A 10648-nucleotide genomic window follows, 5' to 3' on the forward strand; every position below is an offset into this window, starting at 1 on the left:
TGTCCCGGGCCTCCTGCCAGGGAGCGTTGCCCTCGCGTCTCAGCGCGCTCAGCTCACGCATCCCAACATGCTCCGCCGCCGCTGCCCGGGAGCCAACGCCCTCTCTGCTTCTGTCTTCCTGTCTCCCTCTGCGATCGTGCATAAATTCCACTTTGTTCTTCGGCGAAAGGAGAGCGAGGTGAAGCTGGAGGGTGCGGCGTGTTAAAGGGGAACTTTAGAAGCTCGGGAGCCTTTCAGTCCGAGTGTAGAAACTCTTGCTGTTTTCAGTTTTCTTACATTTTGGAGGAAATTCAAATTCACCTCTAGGTCGCCTCATTCACTGTCAATCTTTCTCTTCTCAGAGCAGAAAAGACTTTTTAAAATTGCACTTTTTATTGAAAACTAAAATGAATAAGCCTTTTAGTTTGTTGACTTAAAGCTGCATCAGACAAAGCTCGTATGAAATCCGACTCCTCTTCATAAGTCAATAAAGTCGCTCTCGGATATTGACTCCTACCGCAGAAACGCCACCGGCTTAATACTTTAGAGTGGAGAACGTCGCGTCACCTCTGTGCTAGTCGTAGGTGCCGACATGCAAATTTTCCTAATGCAGCTTTAACGAACAACTCCAACCGACTGAGTGAGAAAGAAATTGCTCCAAAGTGAATTACGCCACTTGAGTGATTGGATGTCAACGTGTTCCACAGTGAATTAGTCACATAACTCTTGCTGGGCTTTTCTGTTTGGCCCCAGTGTGTCACAAGTGGAGTGAAGTGACTCAGGGGTGCAACAACACCAAGGCAGAAGTCAAACACTCTCTCACACACACACACACACACACCCGGACCGCCTCGCAGCTCATTCCAAACGCGTCTTGGTGAATGATGATGACGACGTGGAATATTTAGCACTATTTTTGTATTCAGAAACACGTTTTGAGGAAATGGCTTTGCTACATGTTTATCTTTTCTGCTGGTAGCCTGTTATTAACTGAAAAAGTGCGGTGATGTGTCGAATATTTTGCAACAACAAAGAAAAGGACAAATTAAAAAAAAAAACCTCACTGCTTTTAACTGTCGTAGTTTAACTGGGTCACTCAACAGCAACGTATTCTTTCATTTAAATGTAAATAACCCCCTTACCTCATTCTTTCAACCCCCCTGTAGATGAGAAAGTCGCTTCTTTTAATTCCGTTGAAATCAATGTTGAAGTTATATAAAAAAGACAGTTTGTTGGGTTTTGTTGCGGGCGATCCCAAACATTTTTGACTGGAATTGTTGGGATTCGTCGTTCGGCGGCTTGTGTGTGTGTGTGTGTTAAACTGACAACTGTTGTATAGAAAAATGTACATTTTTTTGTAAAGATATTTTTATCAAAGGCATGTTTACTGTATCTTTGTATTTTCATTTTGATGTACAAAGCGATATATTCCAACTGTTGTAAGCTTCTTGTCATTGTAGATACTCTTTGTGTTATCAGTCAATAAAAAATGTCTGTGTCATATTAACCAGTCAAACCAGTCTGTAAGTACTCAATCTGTATGTCAAACACTTGACTTACATCGCCGTAAAGCCCAGAAACTAACCAGACACGTCTTGTTGATGATAATGCTAGTATGCTAGCTTTGGGTTATCATAAAGGATTATCACTTAAAATTCATGTCTGCACTCATGCGTTTCATATCTGATTATGCAGCAGGATGTCAACACGACACACGAGGCGTAAAGGACCGCAGTGTTGGAATACATACGTCAAATTAGTGTCCGTCAACAGAAAACACGCAACTTTAACTGCTTGTGTTTTGATTATGTCTGCCTCAATGTTGGATTTTGTTAACAAGTGTTTACGTGTGTGTCCAGTTAAAGAGAATGTATCCCAAAAAGAAGGCGTAATGCATCAAAAGCTGTGATGTAAGTGTTACGTGTGTGTCTTTAGACGGGTCAGTGCGTCTTAAGCGTGAGAGACAGCGTGACGTTCAAGAACCGACGGTGGATCGGTTCCGTTTCCTCTCCCGTCAGCTGGATTTCGCACAGACGCTCCATGATGTAAAGATCTTTTTCCATCCTTTTGGCTCGGACGCAGACGAGCTTAAGCCTCAGCACAAAACTTAACAGCCGCCAGAAACACACACCCTCACACACTGTTTTTTTTGTAGTGGGCCCGAGCTGTGATGAAGGACGTCGTGTGAGAGCTGTAAATGCTGGAGAATTTATGATATGAGCGTAAAAACAAACAAACAGCCAAGCCAATGAGTATAAAACACATTTGACCACAGCTCGGAGGCTCTCTGCTGCCATTTCAAAGTCGGCTTTAAAACCTGGACATTTTTTGATTTGGGGGGGAAAGTGGTGGAGTCGGCAGGTTGTTGTGATTTGCTCCAGGTTCAGACGAACGTAATGATCATGAGGAGAAACCAGAGCGAATCCTTAGTCGTCCAATTGAAACCTGTGATCCTACATCGCAGTGTGAGACCACGGGTAGCCGATTGACTGACGGGCCTCAAACGTGCCACAACAAGCACTGGACTTGTGCGATCGGCGTAATTGGCGCAGTTTGCCGTCTCCTTTGAGTTAATTCAGTCTTTAGTAAATGACCTCGTCTCGGCTCTGCAGGATTTCACTGCTCATTTTTCCCCTTCCTCGTTAGACTCCGGCGTTAACGCCCTTGAAAAGGTGGCGTGGCGCGGCATCCGTCAGAGGCTCCGTCAGGCATAGGGGAGAGCTTGGCAGGAGCAGATGGCTCCATTTTAAAGCCCTTCATTTACCCACAGTAAAAGGTGATGCAGGCGAGGTTAATGAGGGCCAGCGTCGGTGCCACACACAATTAGCCTCCTGCACACTCATACACTGGTGACTGCTGTGACTGCACACAGCTGGTCCCGTTTAACCTATATCTGAGAGAACGCCTCACCCGTAATAACGCAATACAGTCCAGTCACGGTGCGCAGAAAAGGTAGAGGAAGACGCCTTCAAAGTGAAAATGATTGACACATTTTAAAGCTTGTACTCAGCCACGACAGCTGACTGCATGACTGATATAGTGCAGCTTTAAATGCAACGCAGGGGGACAGATTAACATGTTTCCATTTTGCCCACAGATGTACAAAAACAACACATCGATCTACACGCAAATTAAAGATCCCATTTTAATCTGATGCCATCCGAAAGCCTATTTATTTAAATGTCACGTAAACATCAGAATTAGATCTGCATTAATCTGCATTAGTGCGTGGGAGAAGATGATGTGATTGTACAGTAATTGGATTTACTGATTGGGAGTGTGTAAACTGTTATCTGTAGGAATCTCCACACCTGCCGTGCAGCCAGGATGGGGTTAAGCACATGCTTGGTAGAATTAGCTTGTTCCCAACTAGGTGTGTTACATGCTGACATCAACATGCTGCAGGTGGAAATGACAAACTCCCCAAAATGAAGCTTGGAGGGAATGCTATGTCAACTTATCTTACAACTATACAGCAATATACACTGAAATACACTGAGCCCAGGTGGGAAAAACGAAGATGGGTGTGTTTTAGTGCATCCGACACAAACTCCTACAGGATAAAAAAGGGAAAAGAACATAAAGAACAATCTGTAACCTTCATGTCACTTGTCCGTGTCCGGTTCGCCTCCTTATCAGCGTAAATGCGCATTCTATATTCTTTCATTTCAACAACTCTATTATTTAGTCTCCGCCACACCCGTCAGCTCCAGACGTCTGTACAGCATGTGACAGCTCCATTTCATTCATTTCAGCTTGTTTATCTGGGAAAATAAATGACTCTCAAACAAGCTTGTTAGTATTATATGCATGTATTTGCATATTTAAATAATCCCCGACAACAGCAAAGGGAAAAAGGCAAGATTACTGACAGAGAGGATAAACATTTGGAAACCGGGATGGAATCTAAATGCACTAACACGCAGCGTTCCACATCCTCCATTATACTTTTAATTTTCATCTATTTCCCGCAGTTTATTACCCCAGGAAGCAGCAATTGAAAAGTATATCGCTTAACAAAGTAGGAAAAAGCCCTAATACAGTATCCCGGCTCATATCTGAAGTGCGACGTGTATTTGCTGTATTGCAAATATTCATTTCCCACAGCTCACTGCACAAATCTTCATTAACATTTATATTATATTAGCTCAGGGGTGCGCGATGGGCACATTTTCTCAGCCTGATTTGGAAAATATTTAAATGAATCTGCCAATAATGTGCGAGCGGGTGTTGGGATGCAAAAGCGTCCTGATTCTTCATCTCTGCGGAGGTTTTAATGGCATCGGCGGCGGCGGCGGCGAAGATGGATGAGGTGCTGTAAAGTCATTAAGTTCAGATGGAGGGTATCGTGTTAACATCAACTCCCGGGGATCATCTCGGCCTTCTTTGAAAGGACTCAGTGTGAATCGTCCACTATCAAACCTCATCTTCAGTTTGTAGTTGATTCATCTCCAGGCCGACTGAGCCACGCCGCCTGATTACGAGGCTAAGCGATCGGAACAAGTCTGAACCGGCCTGCCGACTTGAGCAAACGTTTGCAGTGCGATCATGTATCCGTGTGAAATGAAAGCATCTTTGGAAAATTGCTTTTACTGCAATTGAGGCGTTTTATGCGTATTATTGGATGATATTGCATTGATTTAGCAACGAGGAGGAACAATCGCTAAGGCTTATCCTGAGCGTGTGGGAGTCATCAGGGTGCTCAGATGACACCCATCACGGGGGTCATTCACAGATTGAGGTCACGGCGATGCGTGCGAGGGAGACGAGGGAGAAACAGAGAGCCGGGGCTGTTTGTGAAGCGTAAATCTGGAAATGATGAAAATATGAAAACAGCATGAGACGGCTTTACAGCTTCAGCGGGAACACGTGTGAAATTAAAATCAAAAGACGAAGATTAAAAGATGACATATTATTGATCCCGGTGCAGAAAGTGGAACAGCAAGGGGGAGAAAATGGAGTCAAATCAGAGGCGTGGAATGTAAATAGAGTGGTTAATGGACTGTGTGTATGCACTGTAGCACTTACCTAAGTGCTTCACCCTGACTGTGTACCTGGGGTTTAATGTCTTGCTCAAGGACACTCAGGAATGCCTCTGATAATGGACGCCCCACTCCTAACTACTGTGGCCTACAATGGGTTGAAAGATGGCAAGAAAAGAATTCGAAAACCATTTTTATTTATTAAATATTGCAATATTCCTGACATCAATTAATGATTGGTGACGCATCATCGCATATCAGCAGGTGCAATTTAGCCCAGATCCAGATATTGATTTCCATCAGCCGGGTTTGAACGCGTGCTTGGAATGAAATCAGTTATGATGTCACACATACATGAACAAAAACAGCATCTGAAGTGGCATTAGGGCGTATTTTCAGCCCCGAAAACTGCAGTAGTAGGAGTTTAGATGCAGAATATAAAGGAGGAGTTCAAATCAAAGGCAAGCTGCCAGTAGAAAAAGTCAAAGGAGGATGGAGGGATCATCTCCTCAGTCGAACATCTGACTCAGAAAACCAGGAGGGAGTAATCCTCATTCCCTATGCAGCTGTGTGGGATGCGTTATCCTGTCGGTTCTGCACTAAATGTTCTGAATCGATAAAACCGTTTAATCCAAAAGGAAAGTTCTCAGTCACATTCCGCACTTCGTAACCTTGGCAGCCTGTTGTGTATGTGAAATGAGACGGGTCTGAGAGAGAGAGAGGGAGAGAGGGAGAGGGAGGGAGGGAGAGACGGACAGGTGGACAGGAAGAGATAGAGGGAAGCAGCGTGGTATTTCTATACGCCTCAAGGTGTCACTCCATAATTGAAACCCTGCCTTTGTATGGTGACAAGGCCGAGGGGGCTGGAGGGCAGCCTGCGGATGACAGCGTGAGCACCTGCAGGGCCCAGAGCCACGGCTTTTTCCACCGATAACACTGTATATGAGCAGTATCGCTGGCTGATAACTCCACGGAGACAGGCTCCTAATGGAAACAAGCCATTATGCATCTCAATGGGAAAATGATAACATAGTAGAGAGAATTGTCACATTATAATTACAAACGGTGAATAGGCAGAAAAGAAAACCCTTCAGGATTCGCGACTGGATCGGCTCCTGCACCAATTACGCTCTCGAGAGGCTCAGTGTCCATTCAGCACAGCCACAAATTATTGTCATTTCAGTCCCCGGCTGTCATAATTATTTTTCACACGGTGACAAAAATTCTACAATAAGGTGAGGAAGGTGATGTGTTGGTGAATAGGAGAGGAATGACAGCGGATTCAACACTTCATCATAATGTGTTTGTATAGAGAAACTATTCAGTCAAAATGAGGGTAAACTCAAAAGAAGTCAACAGGTACATCTACTCTAAGGTTTGCACGTTAAATGGCTTTATAAATGGTTTCAAATGGTTGTTGCCAAAAGCTTATTTACTTTTGGGTTGCCAGGTTGTAAAGGTTAGCTACACTATAACATTGGGGAAATTCAGTTTGGATCTAGCGGAATGACACACGACACACTTTGCAAAAGTCACTTTAGGTCCACATATACACACAAATAAAACTTCCCATCTTCATCATCTTCATCTTCTTCAAACCTCACTAGTCACAAACAAGCGAAACGGCGTCCAACAGCGAAACGAAAACAATCGTTACATTTCTACCTTTTTACTAATTACACGTCAAAGGGTTTCTCTCTGTATAATGAAAGCTGTGTTTACAACCTGGCAACCCCCCCGGAAAAAAAAGGTATTTCTTCTAAATTGCTCATTACTGATCTAAAGAGTCATTAATTGAGTCGTTAGTTCAAATCTATAAACCCTTCATAAAGTCTGTTTTATTGGAGAATGGAACCTCTTTTTGTTGTCTCCACACACACACACACACACACACACACACACACAGCACTAGAAGCCGTGCTGCAGATCACAGAGGAGTAATGGTGTCTAGATTACAATATGCCTCCTCTCTTATCTGCTCCGCCCGGGTGTGCGTTCATTTACTGGCAGATGAATGATTTGCTCTTTTACTGTACTTGTCATGAATCTTCATCATACTTCTTCTCTGGGCTTTTGTCAGGCCGAGAAGAGGAGACTAAAATGAATTTTCCTTGATCCATTCTTGCCTCATTCCAAGGCCAAATTGGCTATTGATCTCTTTCTCTTTGTCTATTAATGGACAGCCTTGCATGCCAAGATCGGTCAGCGGCGTGACGGCCGCCCATATCTCAGCGCTGATTGATTCTGTGAAAGCCGCGGCTGGCTGAGCCAAACTCGGGGTGATGGGCGAGGGGATGGGGGATGATTGTCTGAGGTTGCTGCCAGCCTAACGGTCGATGCACATGATCAGTGGAGCAGTAATCCACACAGGCTGAGCTTTTCTCTTTTTTTTTCTTTTTTAACCCCATTTCTTTGGCACCGGCATCATCAACTGCCACTGTGTTTCTTCCGTCAGCTGAAAAAGGAAATGGATGCAGAGAGGAAGGTTACGCCGTTCATTCATGTTTTGCAGGGGACTCGGGGCAATCAATACTGGCAGAGTGGGATGATGGAGCGATGATGAGGCAGTGCAAGGACTTGACTGTGGGATTGTGTAAAGCAGGGGGAAGAAAAGGAACCCCCTCTTCCTCCCCTCTTCCTCCCCCCAGAGAGAGAGAAGCAGCAGGAGACACTGTGATTACTCTTTCTCCTCCACCAGAGTTTGTAACAATGCCTTTCTGGCTTTGAATGAGGATTGATTGATTTCCCAAAAAAAACGCTCCTGAACTTGAAGCAAGGTTCTTTCTTTTTTTTTCAGCTCTAACAAACAAATGAAACATTGAGAGAGGAAACCATCTCCTGTATCGCCACGGGAGACGACAATCTCAGCAGAACTGGAGCGTTGAACCCTGATTAATAAGACAAAACATATGTATGATTGATGTTTGTTAATTTTTCACACAGAGAAGCATTGCATTAGGCTTCGCTCAATAAAAGATATTCAACAGCAAAAACAAGTTAGAAACCCCCGCAGCTGATTCCAACATAAGATTGCACCTTTTTAACAGGTAAATTAGTGTTTTGACACACAGATTCAGCCCTGTAACACTTGGTCACAGTGTAGATTTGAATATTTTCAATGATTCAATGCTTTCAGTGCTAAAATTGCTGATTTATTCTGTCAAACTTGTACTTGGTTTGACAAAACTCTGGACAGAACATCTTCAAATCTAACATAACAATATCTGTATCTCACCTTTCTGGAAAATGCTGCTTTTTAGGTGAGAAGGCTCCAAATTCAATGAAATATCAAAACAAAGACTGGAGCTTTGCACATAAGAAAACATCTGAAAAAGTGAGTTTGCAATGGAAAACACAGGAAAAACACAAACCTGTCTATTTGTCCAAGAAAATTACCTTTTAAACGAGAAAAACAAAATGTAACCTTTATGTAAGCAAAAGCACTAAGCTGACCTGAGAGGCTGTGTTGTGTTCGGCATGTTAATATGAAGCCATCACCGTCTCATTCCTGCTCATGCTTGCTAATGGAACCTCGCCTAATTCAGCTTCTCACCATTTTCTAAGCGGGCTGCAACGTCCGCCGCTTCACAAATAAAAGCCGCCCAAACAAATGCACTCATCGTGTCTCCACACAGTAAGTGAGGAAGCGGTGTAAAGTGGACAGATGGAGTCTGGTTTGGAAAAAAAACACTCGGCTGGGCAAAAACAACAAAAGAGGAAGTTGTGACTATGAAACATTTTAATCAGTCACCTGGTGGCTCATTCCTGTCATTGGTTTAATTAAAGAACTCGATGGCTGCAGATTTATTATCAAAACGCAGCAGTAAATGTCATGTTTAGTTGTTTTAGCCTTGGCGGTAAAAACAGGAGAGGTAAATCTTTGGGTTGTCAATAAGACTCAATCAGTACTCGACTCCTCTGATCAACCTCTTCACCAGGGGTTTGATCTCCTTCCTTCAGGCGTTACGGAACGCCGACAGCCACACGGATGCCTCTCTCGCTCCTCTGCCAGCTCTAAACTCCCCTCATGGCGGTTTGCCTGTGTCTCGCTTCATATTCTACATCTTTCTTTACCTTTCCATTCCAGCAGCTCCGTGTTCTAAAGGGGGCAGAGAGATGAATACGGGATGGGTTCTAATCCCATCCAAGAGACGAGAGTTCATCCGCATATATTTGTCCACTTACCGCACATTTAGTCCCCCGGTCAAACACAGCACGCCAACTCCACACACACTGACACTGCACACACATATCTCTCTTCATATCTGCTGATCCACACAAACGTTAGCTTAATCGCTCTCTTGTTGGAGGTTTTACAGCGAGTCTAAGAGATAAGTTGTGTCGCTCACGAGAGGCACATCTGGTCATTTCTAAAATGTCAAACCAAAGGCTGCGACCTTTGAAAAGGTCACGCATAACAGGGAACGTCTTTAGAAAAAAAAAATCTGACGCCTTCGTGGCTGATTGGCAGGCGTCGGATTTGTTTGACTCTTCCTCCTAATGACGACGTTCACGCCTGTAAATCCCGATTTAAGACGAGGGTGGCTGCTGATTTCATCTTCTCTTGTCACCAAACAGCTGGAGGAGTTTATGAGAAGGTGACGGAGCGATCTGAGGAGTCCACGGCTCAGTGAGGATGTGCAGGAACGCTGCTGCGCCTTAATGACTTTCTTAATTAAGGGATGTGGTGAAATCAATCCGGGTGCGGTTCCGATGCGGAGGACGGGTGTGTGTGTGTGTGTGTGTTTTTTAATGAGGTGGGATTAAGCAGCCGTGGTTAAATTCACTGATTTCTGCAGGTCAAACACTCACATTAGCCTCTGGGGTCCAAAGCAAACATACCTGTAATCACTGTGGACCCTCGCTGGGGGGTCGATTGGGGTTTGGTTTCCACTTCGGTGCTGCGACGTAATGTTTGTACAAGCAGCTGGTGAAAAATCAATGAAGCTGATTTGCTTCTCGAACGCCACGTCCACTTTTTAAGCAACACAAATGGAAGGAGCGTATACTGTAGGGACATAATGTGTGTTATGTCAGGTACTCCTGCTTGAATTGATGCTTGAGTACAAAGATAGCATTCAGAGTGTTTCTGGCTGGACAAAGTATCTTAAACTACACCCTTTATTTATTTATTATCTCTCACAATAATCTAGAAGGAGCTGTAGACGCAGGTGAAAGTTGTTTCCGATTGATTTTTTAAATCCTTCCTCCGTCATGAGGGGGCGGCAGATCGGGGAGATTTGTAAATCTTCCGCTGTGGGAAAAACTCCTGTTCCTCCGTATTTGTTCTTATCGTCTCCTCTCGTTGATCTTATCCCCGTTGATGCCTTTTATCGATCGGAGACTTCCACCAATCCGTCTCCCCCGCCCTCCCCTCCCCTCCGCCACCATTTTGTCCTAGCTGTTTTGTTTTTTTTTATACCTGCGTTCGTTCACTTTGGTTTCCCTCCATCTTACACGGAACACCGCTCCTGTTGAAATCCATGTCCTGGCTTCACCTCTGAGCTCGTCACCTCCCTGGGGTGAGGTTGAGTCCTGCTGTCGGCACCTTCTGTGCTAGGCTGCCGGTTGAAAACTTCCCTTTTCTTTCTTAGATGTACAAAGTATATACGACAAAAGACAACGTGCCAAACCTCCTCTGACAAATCTGTCCCTGGGAAAGCTGTAAAGGCTTCCATTCAACCTTT

The sequence above is a fragment of the Genypterus blacodes genome, unplaced genomic scaffold, assembly GCF_046128005.1.
Source record: "Genypterus blacodes isolate CSIRO-AG114 ecotype Tasmania unplaced genomic scaffold, CSIRO-AGI_Gbla_v1 ptg000076l_1, whole genome shotgun sequence".
Classification (NCBI taxonomy): Eukaryota; Metazoa; Chordata; class Actinopteri; order Ophidiiformes; family Ophidiidae; genus Genypterus; species Genypterus blacodes.